This window comes from Cryptomeria japonica, chromosome 3 (assembly GCF_030272615.1).
Source record: "Cryptomeria japonica chromosome 3, Sugi_1.0, whole genome shotgun sequence".
Lineage (NCBI taxonomy): Eukaryota > Viridiplantae > Streptophyta > Pinopsida > Cupressales > Cupressaceae > Cryptomeria > Cryptomeria japonica.
In genome coordinates this window covers 980,156,099-980,175,949 of record NC_081407.1, presented here as the reverse complement: position 1 = coordinate 980,175,949, position 19,851 = coordinate 980,156,099, and positions in this window count along the sequence as shown.

Below are 19,851 nucleotides of genomic sequence, written 5' to 3'. Positions count from 1 at the left end.
ATTAGGGTTTGTTACAAATGGCCTCCTTTTTACTGAACAATATTAAATACATAGCCAAATATTAAATTTGGCACAAAAATCTAGGAGACATAAACCAATGACAAATAAGATGCCATGTCATCTATAACAACCTTTCATCTAGAATCTTATTCCCTTTCCAATGTTCTTTTTTGGCATATGCAATGAATCTTGTCACGATTCCTTCGATTTCTGCAATTGGAATTTCGGGAAGATTCTTCATACTCTCTTCCAAGTGGATGACCTGATCGAATGCATCTAGAAGAGCTGCGTCCCAAGTAGATTCAAGTTCCTTTGTTCTTTCAATTAGGAGCATGGTGGCAAACATTTGATCATATTGCTCATCTGTAACATTTGCGTCCTTGCAAAAGATGACCTTGATTCTATCCTCTAATTCCTGCATATCCACATCTGTCTCGACTTCGATCCTTCTGCCAAGGATGGTACGAAGTACCTCAAATACTCTGTCCTGGATCGGATTGATCACCTCCTCAACTTGGCCACATCTAACACTGATGTCCTCGAAGAAAACACTCTTCATATGGAGTAAGGTTGACCACTAAAACAAACTGTGAGATTCTCCATCCAAGATCTTCTCTTGCGCTAAAACTTTCCTTGATGTGTGTCTAATTACCTTCAAGACGGGAATGATGACATCTTTGGTATGGGCAAATGCAGCTACTGTTATCATCAAATTGTGGATTATCTCAAGAACTTGGATAGCTTGATGAATAATCTTCATCATCCTTGTTACAAATTCTATGGCCACTGTATGAGATTTATCCATCCAAGTACTTGTACGTTGGACCATGTTCCTGAATCTTTCTGCCTCATTGATTGATTGAAGTGGAAGTGCTTGCACTGGTGATCTAGTTGGATCCTGACGTCCCAAAGGTTCATTGATGTGACTGAAATATGTCCTCCATGCACCGACCTCCCTCTCAAGCTTTCTATTCTTCTCCATTTCTTCTTTAAGCTTGTCTTTCAATGCTTCAAATGAATCGGTGGCATCATCTAAAGTCTGCTCTGCTGTAGATGGTCCTAGCTCAAATGTCTGTATATCATATTCCTCTGCTAGGATTTCACCCTCATATTTGTCTACTGTCGGTGTAGCTATCTGCAGTTTTCTAGATCCAGTCTCACCTCGAATCATCTTGGACATCTTGGTAGCCTTTCTCTTCTCTGTCACTTCCTGGGAATGTCCAACAAGGCTCTCTAAATCAATTGCATTGTCCTCGTCTTCTACTACGATCACCCTGGTTAATCTTTCCTTCAACCAATCTGGGATAGCTGACCTTGTCTCTTGAACTTGAATTTCCTTATGTACTATTTCTTCTTGTCTGGGAGGAGATGATATTTCATTGTCCTCTTTATCTTCATCCAACTCATAATCTTGGAGAGATCCATCTGGTGACCCTTGCTGTGCCTGTCCTTCTTCCTGCCTGTCGTTCTGTACCATCGACTCCATGGATTCTTCCACTTGAATTGTTCTCTTCTCAGGTCTAGAAGAAGTACCGGATGATTGATCTTTGTTAGCCTCTTGTTTCTTCTTGGAAGATTCTCTCTTTCCAGGTCTCTCTTTCCTCTTCGAACCTCTTGGATGGAGATTGCCCTCACTGGCACATCGAAGGTTACCTTCACCTGAATTTCTAGGATTAGGATTGCCTTCACTCACACTAGCTCCACCTTCGGCTGGTTTCTCCTCCAAAGTGAAAGTCATAGCTATGCCTTGTTCTCTCAACTTCTGATGTTGTATGTCAACCCATCTGCGAGTACAAGACAAGACTGGTGCCATCAAAGTATCTAAATCCACGACCTCGGGCTCATTCCAATCTAACCTTATTGTTTTGCTTTCTCGATCATAGGAAGACTGGATATGTCTGCCACTGTCCTGAGTTTGGTCGGCCAATCTATAAATCCTGCATTTCCTGATGAAATCCAAAGGCAATCTAGAATGCATTTTCCGTTTCACTTCAAGATCATCTAAGAGATTCATCATAAAATCTTCTATTTGGTATTCATGCCTAAACTTCCTACCGACTGTCTCCTCTAAACGTCCATGTGGATCAAAGCTTTCTCTCAAAGCAAAAGATGAAAAAGAATACAAGGCTAACTCCTTCTCTGCGTCATCCCTGGCTAAAGCATTAGGACATACCTCAACTGAGTTACCCAAAATGATAGGTACTGGAATTCCATTCTGATGTCTGTGTCTGAATGCCCTTGCATATGCTGCCAACTGTCTTGTTACTTCAAGTAACACAATTCTGTCTGTGGGATATCTCGGCAACATGTATGGAGGTAAAGGACATCCATGCACCCTGATATAAGTGAACTTGGGAAACTGAATGAACCAAGCACCGTACCTCTTTATGAATTCCTATGCATCCTGAGATAATCTGTTGTGAATTCCACCTTGCAACGTCCTTGTGATGTTCATCGTGAAGGTATCATTAACTAACTTGTAGTTGCTCCCTGGCGGATGATGCAAGTAGGCATAGGAATCACAAGCTCTGACCTCGCCGGGTCCTCTTCCAATCACTCCTCTGTGAGGTAGTCCTGCGTACTCAACACTCCTAATCAAGGCATAGATGAAATATGAACTCATGTGGAAGGACTTAGTAGCCTTGAGTCTCCTCAACTGTACGTCTAAGCAATGGCTAATCATCCTAGCCCAATGTATGGTACCTTTTCCCTGAACAATCACCTGGATGAAGTAAAACATCCACTTCTCAAAATAGAAGGCATGAGGGGCTCCTGTAACTCGGTTGAGCATGGTAATCAAATCTCTGTACTCCTCCTGGAAATCAATCCTGTGCGGTGTGTTCGGGACCTTGCTTAGACGGGGACGACTCTTAAGTAACCAGTTCTTATTGATTATGCTTAGACAAGCATTTGGATCATCTTCGTACATTGACCTGGCTCCTTCTAAGCTCTTATATATCATGTCCCTGTGCTCTGGAAGATGGAAAGCTTCACTTATAGCTTCCTCTGAAAGGTACGCCAAAGTGTTTCCCTCATTGGACACGATCGTTCTGGACTGTGGATCATAGTGACGAGCACACTCGATCATCAACTCATGGCACTGAACAGCTGGAGGAAAGTCGGCCGCCTTAATGATGCCTCTCTCGATTATTCTCTGGGCGACAGGTGATGGCTTGCCAATGTAAGGGACCTCTCGAAACTTCTTCGTGCTGAAGTTACCCAAGTTGGTATCTCCAATGTTGCTCCACTTCGACACGATCTTGGTCTCCACTTCTTCGGTCTTTTGATCTTCTTTCATGAGAGCTGAACGACTGGTGGATGCTCCCGCCTTTGGGGTTGCCATACCTACACAACATTTCACAATAAGAAGCTAGATATTGCAATGCATAACATAGATTAGAGAGTAAATTTTAGGAAACTTCATGATAAGTCTTTGAGTTATCATTTCCTAAAATAAAACGATTGAGCTAGGAATTCAAAATCCAAAATTTAAGCTATGACGATCTAAAATTAAAACAATAAAACCAATATCGCCATACCTCAATAGAGAGCTAACTCTAGAATGCAAAATGAATAAAAAAATCGCCTAGGCAAAATTGACGTTTCAACGTGATCTTCAAATAAATGTCCTTCTTATCAATATCGCCACCCTTCAAGTCTTTGACGTGATCTCTAATGCATTTGACAAATTCGCCACCTTTGGTATGTCCTTGACGTGATCTCCTCTAAATGATCGATCCTTTGTCAATTCGCCCAAGTGAAAACTAGGTTCGCACTCCTCAAACACAATTCGCACTTTCTCCTTCAAGATCGCATGCAAGAGATGATAAATGATGATGTGAAAATGACGATCTTCATCTCCCCTTTATAGGCGCTTCTCACCATAATTACCTTAGGCCGACTTGTGTAAAAATAAGGCAATTTAAATGATTTTTAAATAAATAATAAAGGCCGACCTCTAAAATACCAAGCGCTCCTTTTGATTTTTTTATTAATTTAATAATTAATTATTAAATGCCTTCATTATTATTTAATAAATTCGATTTTTCTCACAAGGCAAAAAAAAAACAATTAATTAATTAATACCATGCGCTATTTTAAATGCTTTTAATTGAATTTTTTAATTTATTGATTTTCCTAGCATTTAAAATAAATTCAAAGAAATGTGTTTGAGCGCTAAAATTTAAAAATGCAAACCTTATCGCCCTGGTCCCTTGGAGAGGGACAGGAGCGATCCATCAACTTGTCTTGATTCTTGCAATTTTTTACGTCCAAAGCCTTCATCTCTACGTTGCATTTGGCATTTACGTTGGGTCCTTCGAGTTTGATTGACTTGTTTGTGCGAAGGAATGTCTTTAAATGTGATATCGCCCTGGTCCCTTGGAGAGGGACAGGAGCGATCCTTGTCTTCTAGCTTGAAATTTATCGTTTTTGATTCTAACTCTTCGTTCATTGCCTTCCAAATGGCGTTTTAGACCCTTTGCAACTTATTTTGTTATGATCTTCGAAGGATAATAGGTGTTTTGGCAAATATCGCCCTGGTCCCTTGGAGAGGGACAGGAGCGAACTTAGGTGTTTTGGTCTCGTCCTTGCCTTCTTCGACTTGCTATCGCCTTCATTGCATAAAATGAAGTCCCTTGATCCTTTCTTGGTCGCTTGATATATGATAAACTTTCAAAATTTATGCCTTTATGGAACTTTCGCTCTGGTCCCTTCCTGAGGGACAGGAGCGAAGTAGGGTATTTTAGTGCAAATTCTTCAATTTGGTGATCTTCGTAACTTTGTGCTTGGTTGAGATGCTTCGAAACGCCCTTGCCACCTTGTTCTTCGCCTTGGAGTGTCTTGAATTTGAAGAGGAGGCAATGTAATCATTATATCGCCCTGGTCCCTTGGAGAGGGACAGGAGTGATCCTGCTCTTGTGGGCTTTATTTCACTTTATCACCTTCGAAAACTATCTTCAACGGATTCGTAATGTTCCATTCCATTCACCCATGCCTTGGGGTCCATTCAAATTGAGCAAGAAAATCATCTAAAGTAAAAATCGCTCTAGTCCCTCCCTGAGGGACAGGAGCGAACTTAGGTATTTAGGTCCCTTGTTGACGTTTCATAATCTTCAATTTATCTTCAATGGAAAGATCACGCCTTTCTTCACCACTTGCAATTCGAAATTCATCTTGACTCTGCAGGGACAGTAAGATATTTGAAAACGAGCTCCGGTCCTTCACTGAGGGACAGGAGCGATTTTGCTCCTACAGGCCAAAATAACATGATTTCACAAGTTTAATCACTTCACAAGGCGAAAACAAATCATTCCCAATGCCTAGGATCAAAAATCAAAAAAGTCAAAATTTGGTCAAAATTATTCAATTGGACAAAAATTCACACTTCATCTTCAACACTTAGACAAATTTAAGCTCTGCACTCAAAATTCCAATTGAAAATAGACCATTTTGGCGAAATCATTGCATTCAAAATTTGCATTCTTACAAAAGAAGCTCAAAAGCTCTCAAAACTGATTGGATTTTGGCCTGAAAAGACGGCAATTAAAACCCTAAGGCTTGACCCTAAATCCAGACAATTGACTGACTAACAAAACCCTAAAAGTGAAGCGAAAAGCGAGCGAAAAACGAGCAAAAAAGAGGGGGTCCCCATTTCAAATGGGGCGATGTGTGAAATGGTCACAACAGTACCTTGATGACATCTTGATTTTCAGTAAAACTAAGGAAGAACACCTCAAACATTTGCAGATTGTCTTACAAAGACTACAAGATGAGCAACTTACTATCAATCTAGAAAAATGTGATTTCCTTAAGCAAGAGCTGGTCTATTTGGGTTTTGTTGTTTCAGGGGGTAATTTGAAGATGGATCCAAGTAAGGTAGAAGCCATAGTTAATTGGCCAACCCCTAAGAGTGCTAGTGATGTCAGGAGTTTTCATGGACTTGCTCAATTTTATAGGAAATTTATTAGAGGTTTCAGTGACATATGTGCACCTATGTTGGAAACCATTAAGGGTGGTGTGAAAGTGAAATTTCAGTGGACAGAAGCAACCAATAAGGGATTTGAGTTACTGAAAGTCAGAGTTGCTACTCAACCAGTGTTGATTCTACCTAGCTTTGATAAATTGTTTACTTTAGAGTGTGATGCAAGTAACATTGTTGTTGGTGCTGTTTTGAGTCAGGATAATAGGCCTGTTGCATTTTATAGTGAAAAGCTTAATGATGCTAAAAAGAAATATTCTTCATATGATCTTGAAATGTATGCTTTGGTTCAGGCACTCAGGAAATGGAGGCATTATCTCCTTCCTAAAGAATTTGTGGTCTATACTGACAACCAGGCACTTAGTTTTCTGAATTCACAAGATAAGCTTAGTCACAGACATGTAAAATGGGTAGAATATTTGCAAGCATATACCTTTACTTTGAAACATAAGAAGGGACAGTGTAACAAAGTAGCTGATGCATTGAGTAGGAGGTTGCTTACTGTTCAGGAAATTCAGATTAAGAGTATTGGTATAGAATGTTTTAAGGATTTATATCCCCATGATTCTGATTTTGCTGATATTTACAAAGTTTGTCAAGATTTTCATAATACTTTTCATAGTGAATATGCTGACTATACTTTGAAGAATGGATTGTTATTCAGGGGTGGACAGCTGTGTGTGCCAAAAGGTTCAATGAGGGAGAACCTGATACAGGAAAAGCACAATGGTTGCTTGAGTGGTCACTTTGGTCTTAATAAGACTTTGGAATTGGTTCAGAGGCACTATTTTTGGCCTAAGATGCAGGCAGATGTCAGGAAATATGTTGAGCAATGCATAGTATGTCAGAAAGCCAAGGGAACTAGCACTAATGCTGGTTTGTATCAGCCTCTTCCCATACCTTCTAGGCCTTGGGATTGCATCAGTATGGATTTTGTGGTAGGATTGCCCAGAACTAAAGCAGGGTGTGATAGTATTTTTGTGGTTGTTGACAGATTCAGTAAAATGGCACATTTCATACCTTGCAAAACTACTAATGATGCTAGTCATATTGCTTTTCTTTTCTTTAAAGAAGTTGTAAGAATTCATGGCTTGCCATCCAGTATTGTATCAGATAGAGATGCTAAGTTTTTGGGTCATTTTTGGAAAACTTTGTGGAAGAAATTGGGTACTAACTTGTCTTTTGGCTCAGCTTATCATCCCCAGACAGATGGCCAAACAGAAGTGGTGAACAGAACATTGGGTAATCTACTCAGATGTCTTACCAAAGAATATGGGCAAAGTTGGGATCAACTCATCCATCAGGCAGAGTTTGCATACAATGACAGTGTAAACAGATCTATTGGTAAGAGCCCATTTCAGATTGTTTATGGCATGCATCCTAGAGGTGTTTTTGAGTTAAATGATGTGACTAATTTGCAGCATGTGAGTGGTACAGCAGAAGATATGGCATAGTCTATGAAAGAAATTCATGAACAGGTACAGAAGACTTTACAGGAGACTACTCAAAAGGTGAAGGAGAGAGTTGATGCTTCAAAAAGAGATGTTCAATTTTCAGTGGGTGATTATGTGATGGTCCATCTCAATAAGTCAAGGTTACAGAAAGGAGTGCCTACCAAGTTGCAAATGAGAAGAGTCGGACCATGCAAAATCTTGGCTAAGTATGGCCATAATGCTTACAAAGTTGATTTGCCTAATGAAGTTTCTATATCTCCTATTTTCAATGTTGCAGATTTGGTGCCATTCAAAGGGGAGCTACCATCAAAATCACAAAGAGTTTCAGATATTTCTCATTCCCTTTCTGATCTTTCTCTCCCCTCTTCTTCTACTCCCATTCCTCAGCAGGTACTTGATTCAAGAATCTTCAAAAAGACAAGAAACCACACCTACATGGAGCATCTCATGAAGTGGAAGGATAAACTAGTTTCTGAAGCCACATGGATACCTGAAAGTGATTTTCTCAAAGCAGGAATTCCTCTTTCTTTACTGCCCAAAGGAGTCACATGACTTCTTTGTCCTTAGGGGAGTATGGTGCAGGAGCACCTGAGCACCTGAGTGCTCAAAACCCATCAGGTATAAAATTTTGTTGCATATTAAGCATGTGTGTTTATTTTATTCTTCTAGTAGGTTTAATAGGTTTGTCTAGTGGTTTAATAAGGTTTGGAACTCATTTTGTTGAAGAGTTTCCAAGATTTTTGATTTTTGCTCACTAGGCCAAAAATTGTCAAATCTGGGTCAAAATGAGCATTTTTGCATTTTTGTTGTTTTAAAGCCTTGAAAGGAATTGGAGCATGTTTATTTAGTGTTTCCAAATTATTTTGAGTCATTAGATTGAGTTCCAAGTCATCGGGAGTCAAAATGCAACTTTTGAGCAACAAAAGTTGTCAAAAAGTTGTCAAAAGTTGTCAAAATGTGATTTTTGGTGGTTTTGGTAGTTCCAGCCTGTACCTGTCCATACAAGGGCTTTAATGAGATGGCACATGTAAAAAAACCATGTTCCCATCATTGTATGGGTTGGTCTTATTGGAAAAAGTGAAAAAAAAAACACTCTTTTGCTCTTGTTTTTGTGAGTTTTCAACTAGTTTTCTGCACTTTGTGAAGTACAGTCCGTACCATGCCATAAACAGGTTGTACCGATACTGTTTCTCTTTGTGTATGAACATCATTTAATGCTTAAGTAGTTGTATTTGAGTTTTATTGGTATTTGAATACTTTTTGCTTGGAGTGGTTGTGTTAAGGCATTGGTTTGAGTTCTCAATGGAGGTTCCTCTATGGTCCAATCAGTTTCCTTGAAGTTTGTTCATCCATGGCTTTGAGGGAACTTGTTGGATCACCTGTACATACTGTACCATACTCCTATTTTCTTTTTCTAGCAATGCATAAGAGTTGGTAAGCCCATGGCAAGTGTGTGAAGGCAACAACTTGGCTTGGGTTCTCTTTAAAAGTTTTGTATTGTACCTTGCTCTCATAGCATTGTACATTGATATATTGAAAAGTGTTTAAGTTGAAAATGACAAAGTGAACTTACCATTCTTGTCCTTTCATGACTTGGGTGGATGTGAAGATCCATATGAAAATCTGATTCAAAACAGTGAGTCACTGTTTTCCTGCTAACTGTTTGTAGAAATTCCATTGCCAACACTCATTTGGAACAAATGGAATGATTGGAAATTTATTTTGTAATCTGGAGAAGTTTTTTGAAAGTATTTGATTCTCAAGTAACTAATGTTCTATGGTTATTGTTGTAATGGACCTAAATAAGGATCCACAAGGAGAAACTCACAATATTTCAACTTGTAATGCAGTCATAATTTTATGAAGATCTAGTATGATCAAGCTTGTAAGACCTTTCAAGAAGGTTGAATACTTTGTATCAGTTTGTCATTGACATCCACGTGCAGGCCAAATACATATTCATTGCTGGTCTAAAGGCAAAATATATGCAAACAGTCAAAAGACTGTCAAAAACAGTGAAGGCGGGTTCACTGGTGACAGTCATAAAAAGAAACAGAGTTCTTATTTTCTTTGAAAATGGTTCTAACTCATGCATAATCAATAATGCTTCTTCATTTGATGTTCTCCATGCATATTTGGACTTTATATTGTTGAAAAAAATAAATGCAAAACTAGGAAATGTTGTTGTTACAGTCATTTGGACTGTTATTTCAGTGTGAGGGCAGCAGTATGACAAGTGTTTGACCAAAAGAAAGTTGTAATAAGGCAAATTTGGAACTTTGATAGCATTTGTGGTATGTCAAAGCATAGTTTGAAACATTTGGTTGGGACTAGTAACCTGAAGAAGACCTTTGTATTGTAAACCCTCACTAAAACCATTCAAAACCCTTGAAAAGTGACTTAAATGGTGGAAAATCTTCAAACAGGCCGTACAACACTTGGATTAGCAAAAATCTTTGAGGTTGCATCATAATTAGACCATTCCTAAAAGGGTTTGTCATGAAATTGAGCAGATTTAACAGGGTGAGCAAATTTCACTAGCAACTAGGGCTAATTCTAGTAGCCTTTTTAAGGTTGATTTGGCAAATTGGTGAAATCGGGAAGGAGGGAAGAGTTGTAATTTGTTTCAAACCATCAAAGTTGACAAGTGATGACCAGAGACAACCTTCTATGAGCTCATCAGCAATACATTTCAACATTTGATCAAAATTGACTTTTAGAACCTAGTAATGCTTTGAGTAACTCAACACTCTTGTATCCAAAATTGGGTAGTTTCACTCCTACAAGTGAAGGACAGTCAATCAGACTTTGCCAACCTGTTTAGTAGACCATCAAACACATCAACATGCCTGAAACATTGATAGAGGCAAGCAAAGATTCATAAATCATGGTTCTTCAACAGTTGCCCATTCCTGGAAGAGAGGAGATCCAGCCAGTTGGACAACCAAACTTGTTTGTTTTTAGTGACACACAAGAGGACCTCATTTCAGACTTGAATGCTCTAGCTTGGAAGGTAAGGAGGAGTGATGTGCAGTATAATAGGGTGCAAGCTGTGTTGAACAAAGAGGAGGAGACAGGAGAAAGGTTTAGGAGAATGCCATTTGCTCCTAGAGATTGAATGGAAAGATAATTGAAACAAAGCCCACTAAAACTTGAAAAGACTAAGTCCTACCTTACCTCCTCATCAATTATCTCTTCAACCAAAGGAGAAGGCACTCTTACTTCATTATCCTCCATATCTATGTCCATCTCATGTTCTTCAATTGTATTCTGGTTAGGCACAACAGATGCGGCACTCAAGGTCGAATGACCTTCATTTGATTCGTGTCTTTCCCCCATAATTTTCTTTCCCTTGGCCTTTCTAGAATTTCCAAGAGGCTCTTTTCTCTTCGGGGACCCAACATTTTCTGGATTCCAAGCATTGCCTGAAGAGATACCATGGTTGGAAGGCATAGAATCATCCATTCCCATCAAATCATAAGTCAAGGCAACACCTTTGGACTTTAGCTTCTTTGTCTTCTCAGATGTCCACCACTTAGAGTATTCAACCACTGTCTTCATAAGGTCTGCCAAATCCAATCTTTCCCCTTCTACCACTCAATCGAGGCAAGTGGCCCATTTCTTATTTTCTCGAAACCCGGTTGTTCAAGTTCAGGACTATCTTATTTTCTCGAAACCCTGAATACTTTTGTTGCTCTTGCCATGCCTAGCGGAATTCTTGACCAAAATCTTCTTCTGATTTTGAAACTATTGGTTGCATTAGCCCAATAATCCTCTAAATCAGTTATGTGTTCAAATACAATTCCTTCTACTCTTTTCATCTTATGGAACGGATCAAAGTTCCTTTTTGCCTTGTATTGGTAGAAGGGGTACCATGCCAGCTCTTTTTCAGCATTGGCAGTAGCTTGTCCTGATGGACATGTCTCCAATCCATTTCCAATAGTGAGAGAAGATGTTCCTGCCTTTTACTGCTTCTCTCTCTGAACCGTCATGAAGCTCTCCAGTTGCCTCACAACTTCTAGCAGCACAACTCGGTTGGTGGGATAAATTGGGAGCTTGTAGGGAGATCCATAAAATCCCTGAATTCTGATATAGGTGAATTTGGGTATTGGATATATCAATACCTGAATCTGCTTATGAGGTCTTTTGACTCTTGAGAGAGTCTTTGATGTAATCCACCTTGCAGTGTTTGCGTGATATGCATCAGAAATGCATCATTCACCTTCTTGAAATGTAATTTTTCTTCCATATGCAGCTGGGGGTAACAATCTTAAACATGAACTAATTCTCCTTGTTTCCCACCTCTCCTTTGCAGGTGAGGCCTCTGTATCTATAAGTTCTAGGAAGGGAATAGAACAAATATGAACTCGTGTAGAAGATTTTATCTCCCTCCAAATTTTTCAGCTGGATGTCCAAGTTGTTGCTTATTATCTAAGCCCAGTCAATCATCTTGACTCCATTCATTATCTCATTAATGAAATAATACATCCAAGGCTCAAATGGAGCACCTTGGGGATTACCCATTATTCGGTTTAAAAGGACAATCATGTCTCCAATATATTCTTTAAAATATGCCCTCACCAAGTTCTTCTTTGATAGCTTAGAGAACCCCTTTCTTGGTTTGTCCAGCCATGAATGATCGATGGTGGCCTCATACTCCTCCATGTGGTCTTGATACATTTGATTGGCCTCATCCTTGGTCACATATACAACATTATGATATTTTGGGATTCTAAATGCTTCCCTTATGGCTACATCACTGATATTAGCCAACGCTCTTCTGTTTGGTGCTATAACATCTTTACTATCAGGGTTATAGTGCCTAGCACACTCGACTACCAACTTTGTGCACTGCATAGTAGGGAGAAAGCAAACAACATGTACGATGTCACTCTTCATCATCTTACGCGCGGTCACAGTAGGCACAAGGTTGTCCAAGCCGAACATTGTTTTATTAAACTCCCTTAGATTGATATGTTCGAGGTTGGTATCACTGACATTCTTCCATTTCAGGTTCATCCTTGATTCAGGAGGAGCATCCTTGTCTACTTGAAACTTCATCACGACTGAAATCTATGAAAACACATGAAGCCTAAGTTAGAAATCAGAATTTCAATTTAAAACTTGAGGTTTTGAATGACTAAGTGGTTGAAGTTGTTTACTTCATTTTTCATACTTAGCCATTGAAATAGAGTTTTCACATGTATGAACTTGGAAAATGATAATAAAACTCCGTACTCTAAATTCTGATTTTAATCCAAAAACTAGGTCTGCAATAACATCAAACTTAGCCAAACTTGCTTTGAAAGGTGGGAAATAAGAAAGAAGATATGAATATTCAGTCCAACTTGATCTTTCCTATTGAAATTTTGGACAAATCTCTTAAAATCACCTCCAACGAACTCAGAAAATCTAATAAATCTGCCTTCAAAACCAACTTCACCTTTGATATAATGAGAAGAAAAATACAAGAAGATAGAAGGAACTCGATGAAAACTCAAAAACCGTGATGAATCTGCCTCCTATCAGTTGGTTTAACTCCCAAAACCTGAGAATGCTATGGTTTGAAATGATAGTAAAACTCAGAACCTGCAAAAACTTCTTTGAATCTCCCTCAACTTGTAAGAATACCTCTTAAAAATGCTCTCAGCACCTTGGAATTTGAACTCTTGTGTGTAAAAATGAAGGAAAGGATGTCTTATTTGTATTGAAGTTGGGTTTCATAATTAGAAACATGCAGATCCTCTTCCAATTCATGTTTCCAATTCGATTTCAGTCTAGGATACTCATGGAGAAAGTTTCTAATTTAATTTTGGGATGTAATGTCATCCTCATCTAGTTTGAATCTCTCACAAATGTAAGTTTCTAATTTCATTTCTAGTCTCAAAATCGACTCAATCTACAAGATTCATCCCACAAGAAAATTTCTATTTTCAATTCTATGTTCGAATTCTCCAAGATCTTGCTGACATAACTCAGAATATTCTATTTTTTTTTAACTTAGTAAGCAACCTTTGACTTATTTTGACCTCCATTATGAGTAGGGGGGACTTTGTTGAGTTTGTCTCATCATTAATGACTTAAGGCGGACTTTACTTGCCTTGTGCACTTTGCAACCATTCCCTAGGGCAGACTTTATTATCTTGTGCACCTCACCTAGGGCAAACTTTGCTCACATTATGCATAATAGGGCGGACTTTGAAGGGGTTGATTACATCTATACCTCACCTTGGGCGGACTTTGTGGAACTTGAAAAATCTTAACCTTTCATTGCAAGGCGGACTTTGTTGATGCATGATCTTAAGAGGGCGGACTTTTTGCTCCCTCCAAACACTTAGAAATTTCCTTCAACTCTGTCAAGACAAACTTTTTCATACTTAGGCATCCTTTCTCATCACCTTGGGCAAACTTTCTTGCCTCCTTGGACCTCCTTCATGGGTGGAGTTGCTTGGGCGGACTTTGAGAAGGTCTTGGAAACCTTGGAGGGTGGACTTTTTTTAAGTTCATACACCACTTTGCATCTCCTTAGGTGGACTTTGTTGAGTTATCAAAGATAGGCAGACTTTTTGAGTCTCCTTCAATGCAAGGTAAGGGTGGACTTCCTTGGGCAAACTTTGAGAAGGACATGACCATGCTCCTTTCACCCTTAGGCGAACTTTCTTTCAATGCACTTCATATGTGTTCCTCCTAGGGCGGATTTTTTGAGTCCCCTTTTCATCATGGGTAAACTTTAAGATTTATGCACTTTCTACTTCACCTTGGGCGGACTTTGGAGGGCAGACTTCTTGGCTCATTCTCCAAGGCTATCATGAGTAGGGTAGACTTTTTGTGAGTCTCCATCATGGGCGAACCTTTTAGGAACCATGGATGGTGGACTTTGTTGGCCTCCTTGCACCATCTCTATCATCCATAGGGCGGAATTTTGTCTCTCCTCCATGGCAGACTTTGGAAGATTTGAGAAACCATGGAGGGTGGACTTTTGAGACTTCCTTACACATTCTCCATCATGGAGCGGACTTTTAGGATTTCCTGTCATTTATTCACCACCAAACATGATTAGCCAGACTTAGAGAAATACTCAAAATTTAATAACTTCTTCAATTTTAACCAGATTAACATGATGTTTGAAATCCATACTCAGGTAACCCATCCGAAGCATCATGACCCCTAAAATGTAGGAACTTAGCTTTTTGGGTAAAAACTTGAAAGTTTTCAATCATGATAAATGCCGGTCAGTGGTGTTGGTGCAAACCCTAGGTCCCCACTCTGAAAAAGAAAAAGAAGACATCCCTAAAAAATAGGGAAAACTTTCTAAAAATATCCATCTTGGGGATTGAGCTAAAAATGCCAAAAACAAAACTTTCTAAAAAATAGGAAAAAGCAAAAAAATAAACATTTTTTTACAAAAATAGAAAGTTGTCTGAATTTGCTCAAATCAATTGTGTTCTTCGTCCTTCGGCGTTTCTGGGCACTTTGACGGTGTCTAGACTCTTTTATCACTTGGTTTGCAAAAACTGGCTTTCAATCCTTAAGATACAAACCGTTCAAAACTTGACAAAACTGAGCAAAACTAAAGTGGAAGGCCATGGGACACTAACAAAAACCCTACAAAGCAAGAAAGGAGAGTCTCCTCATTCTCAATGGGGTGATGTGTGGAAAAGGTCACAATATCTGGCGACTCCACGAGGGGAATGTTCCTGAACATTCCTAAGATAAAATCCATTTCAAACTCAGAACTAGAAATTAATTGTGGCTAAGTTACCCGCTGGCTAAGAAAGGCACTCAAAAAGGAAGAGGAATCCTAAATTGTATCAAGATCTATCACCCTTCAATTACAAGTGTGTGCAAATGCATTCATTCCTGGCTCATAAGACCATTATGACTCTTTGGTTCCATCATGGCAAGTCACGTAGTTTAAGTGTTCTTTTGTCTTAACTCCAAAAGAATCCTTGGATAGAGCCTCGCTGCCAACGAACGTGCATAGCCTCAGCGAGGTTATCTCTATAATCTCATGGAGATTGCTCTACTTCCAGCGATTTATGTTTTGTTTTAAGGGTACACCTATAGAGATTTCCGCACACCCAAAAGCCAAATATTTGATTTTCTTCTTTTTCTTTTGTTCTTTCTTGATATTCATTTCTTTTCACATATTTCCACACTTTGGCTCGTAAGCAATGAAGCTCAAAATGGGCTTGAGCATTATAGTGGCACTGAAGTAAGACTTTTGATGATTTCTTTATGTTTTCTCTTGCCATAACTTCACTTCGAGAGACCAAAATGACTCAGAGAATTCTTTAAGTGTATAAGATATAATGACTGAAAGACTTAGTGTCAAGATACAATCGATGATTCCCTTTCTAGTCAAATACTAATCCCAACTTTAAGATACTTTAGAAACAATTAATCTAAAATTCACAAGCTCTCCACAAATATTTACCAAAGGAATACCCCGAACATAAACTGGCAAGGTCAAACCAGTGTGTGTGTGTTAAGCGGCATCACCCTTTCGCTAATGCGAATCCTCTCTTACTACTAAACTAAAGCACGTGAAGGCAAGCGAAAGCAAAAACAACTAAGCTAATGAAAGCAAACTAAACTAAGGAACAAAAACGAAAGCAAACTACTCTAAGAAAACAAAGACAACTAAACTAAACACACAACCAAAGCAAAACTACTCTAATTATGTACAAACTAGTTCCACCACGGAACTCAGGGCATGAAATAATGTTTTAGAAATTGCCCGTTAACGTTAACGGGTAGAGGAATGTCATCACCTGTCAAGGTCTTCAATTTGAAAGCATTCTCTCCTGGTATCTTGGCAATTTGGTATGGTCCTTTCCATAAACAATCAAACTTATCGTGATCTCCTTTTCGCTCATGGGCTTTATCCCAATAAAGGACCAAATCTGAGATTCTGAATGCCTTTATGGTAGCTCGTCTATCAAACCATTGTTTGGTTGTCCCTTGATATTTGGCAAATTTCTCCAGGGATTGATCTCTTTGTTCTTCTAGTAATAACAGTTGAGAGAGGAGAATTTGAACTCTCTCTTCTGGATTCAAAAATTCCTGCATAAATTTCAGAGTTGGAATTCTCAGTTGGATCAAGAAAACTGGATCCTGTCCATAGACTAAATGATACGGGGAAGTGCCCAAGGATTTCTTGGCTCTTGTTATGTCTGCCCATAGAGAAAACCTTAATTGAGTGTGTGCCAATCTTTCGGATTTTTCTCTAGCAACTTTTTTATTACACTGAGCAAACTCTTGTTGGTTGATTATGCCAGTCCATTACCCCGGGGGTAATAATTTGATGAAAACTTTAAAGTGATGCCATAGTTGAATGCCCAGTTAGAAAATCTTAGAGAAGTGAAAGCGGAACCATTATCACATACTAAAGCATGAGGGCATCTGAATCTCGTGATAATGTGCTCTTCAAGGAACTTAATTACTGCATCTGTTGTACAATTCTTTAATGCCTGAGCTTCAAACCATCTGGTGCAATAATCAGGTGTTGTCAAGATGTACTTGTGTTGTGCTGATGATAGTGGGTTTATTGCTCCAATAAAATCAAGTCCCCACATAGCAAATGGTTTCACTTCTGTGATTGGTTGCAGTGGCATCACAGGGTTCTTTTCTCTAATTGTAGAAACCTGACAAATGCGGCATGTCTTTACATGTTCATAGGCATCCTTAAAAACATTAGACCAATAATATCCCACCCTTAGGATCTAGAAAGCAATTGCTTGGCTTCCTCCGTGACTTGTTCCTAATTTGGAATGGAAATGTTCTATGATTCTTTTAGCTTCATTCTTTCCTACACATTGAAGGTATATACCTTCATGATTCTTTCTATAGAGTACTGATCCTTGAAGCATGTAGCATTGACACTTGAGTCTGAAGGCTCATTTCTATGTTGAGTTCATGGAAGCGGGGTATCTTTGATCTACCAAATATGACATTATATCATAGTACCATTCCTCTTGGTAAACATTAGTCAAAATATACGCTTGTTGCACTAATCTAGGTCCTTCAGCTTCCATAGTTTGTGTTAGGGCTTGTCCTCAGACTAGTTTCATTGGTTTTTGTATGCGAGAAAAGTGGGCTGATAGAACTCAATATGTGAAAAACGGAGCTCTACGGAGCCTTGCTCACACACCCACAGGACTTCTTGGTGCAAGCTACGGAGTCATGAAGTATGGCTCAACTTCCCAAGGATGGTTCCATGGTTCTCTATCTTGCACGGTCCCTCAAACCAATGTTTTTGCTCTCAGATCACTGAGCAAAATGGTTTAGGGATGACAAATGCAAGAACGAGGGATGCTTTTGTTGATTTTAATATGAGATGCATCCTAAGCTATGCATGATCCTAGAAATGCAATAAACTAGCTATAAGATGACAAGGTTAGTAAACTAGACTATCCTAGCATACTATATTAGTTCATGATTTAAGCTAAATGATAAGGAACATACTCTAAATTAGCATATTTAGATTAATTCTTGTTTAAAAGAGAAGCTAAATGATTGAGCATAAAATAAGATATGAAAGCTTGAATGGATTTAAGTATAAGTGTGATGCTAAAGACTTGGATATCTGAAAATGGAGGAATGAGAGCTCTATTTATAGCAAAAATAGGGCAATGGATGGTCAGGATTGAAAGAGTTAATCAAGGGCCAAGTTTGAAAGTTGGGAATCCATGTTTGCAATTGGCACCAATGAAATGGTGACAATTGTCAACATAAGGTTGGTTGAGAGGAGATGTAAGAAGCATTAAATGCTTGAGAAGACCTCATTGTTACCCTAGGGGTTAAGGGTTAAGGTTAAGTCAGGGTTATCCATTGGATAAAGCTTTTACCCAAAGGATAAACTCTTGTGCAAAGGTTTAAGGATAACCATGGTCAAAGCAATAAATGCTTGATGAGACCCTTGGGTTAGATGGAGGTTGAGTTTATGGAATTTCTTTAACCATGTAAGAGGGTTGAGTTAATCATTAATGGTTATGAAGACTTTGGGGATAAATTTGTAAGAGTCCTTCCAAATTTGGGGGCATTCAACAAGTTAGCTTGTTGAATGGATAAAGGCTTTAATGCAATTTGAAGACTTTGCTCCAATTTTGAGAAGTGACCACCTCAAATTTATCGAAAAGGGATAATGGATGGGTTTGGGTTAATTAATTAGGTTTAGAAGAATCTAGAAGAGGTTAGAAAGAGGGTTAGGATGGAAGTGGGAGGTGTAGGATTTTGCAAGTGGGTGAGGGAAAATAGGTTTTAATTGAATTTAATTCAATTTGGTTGTAATTAAATAAATTAGATTTATTTAATTTAGGATAACTATTTTAATTAAATTTGAATTTAATTAAAAAGTGTACAGGGGCTTTAATTGAATAAAATGAATTTATCCTATTAAATGGTATAGTGAATTTAATTGAGTAATTTACTTAATTAAATAGAGGAATGTGGGTTATTTAATTAAATTAGATTTAATTAAATAGAGAAATGAACATAAAATATTCATTTAGGAATATGGTCATTTTTATATGTCTACAGTTTCAACTCAATATCATATTCCTGGATAGTGACGACCCACTTTCCTCATCTTTCTCCTAGCTCATTCTACATCAAGAGTGTCTTAATAGCAACATTGGGAATGATGGCAAAAATTTTGCTTCTTAAAATATAGTGCCTAAACTTCTTAATGGCCTTTACTAATGCATAAGCCTTCTTTTCAACACTAGGATACCTTAGTTGTGCATCCTTGAGGGGTGAGCTCATGAAAGCTATAGGATGCTCTTCTTTTTCTTTCGTCCCTTGTGTGAGTATTGCGGCACATGAATTCTCGGATGCAAAGGAATACAAGTAAAATGGTTTGGTGTAGTCCAGACTAACCAAAACAGGAGCATCAATTATAGCTTGCTTAATTTCCTCAAACTCTCTCCTTGACTATGGTGTCCATTCCATCTTAGCACCCTTTTTCAACATTTCATTTAAGGGTTTCACTATCTCAACAAAACCGATGATAAACTTTCTAACAAAATTAATCTTTCCGAAGAAAGATCTCAACTCCTTTTGACTAGACAACAGATTGATTCTTGAAATAGCCTCAATATGCTCATGATCAATTAATATAACCTTCTCTGTGATTAGGTGTCCTAACAACTTGCCTTCGGTGACCCCAAATATGCACTTCTTTCGATTTAAGGAAATTCCATACCTTTGACACCTTCGGAATATCTTTCTCAGGTCTTTGACATGAATCTCCCTTTCTTTTGAGAACACAGTAAGATCATCCATGTAGATGATTATACACCTCCCAATCAGCTCTCTGAAGGCAATATCCATGACCCTCTGAAATGTGGCTCCTGTGTTGATTAACCCAAAGGGCATCCTTTTGTAGGCAAATGTTCCCCATTTTGTTGTGAATGC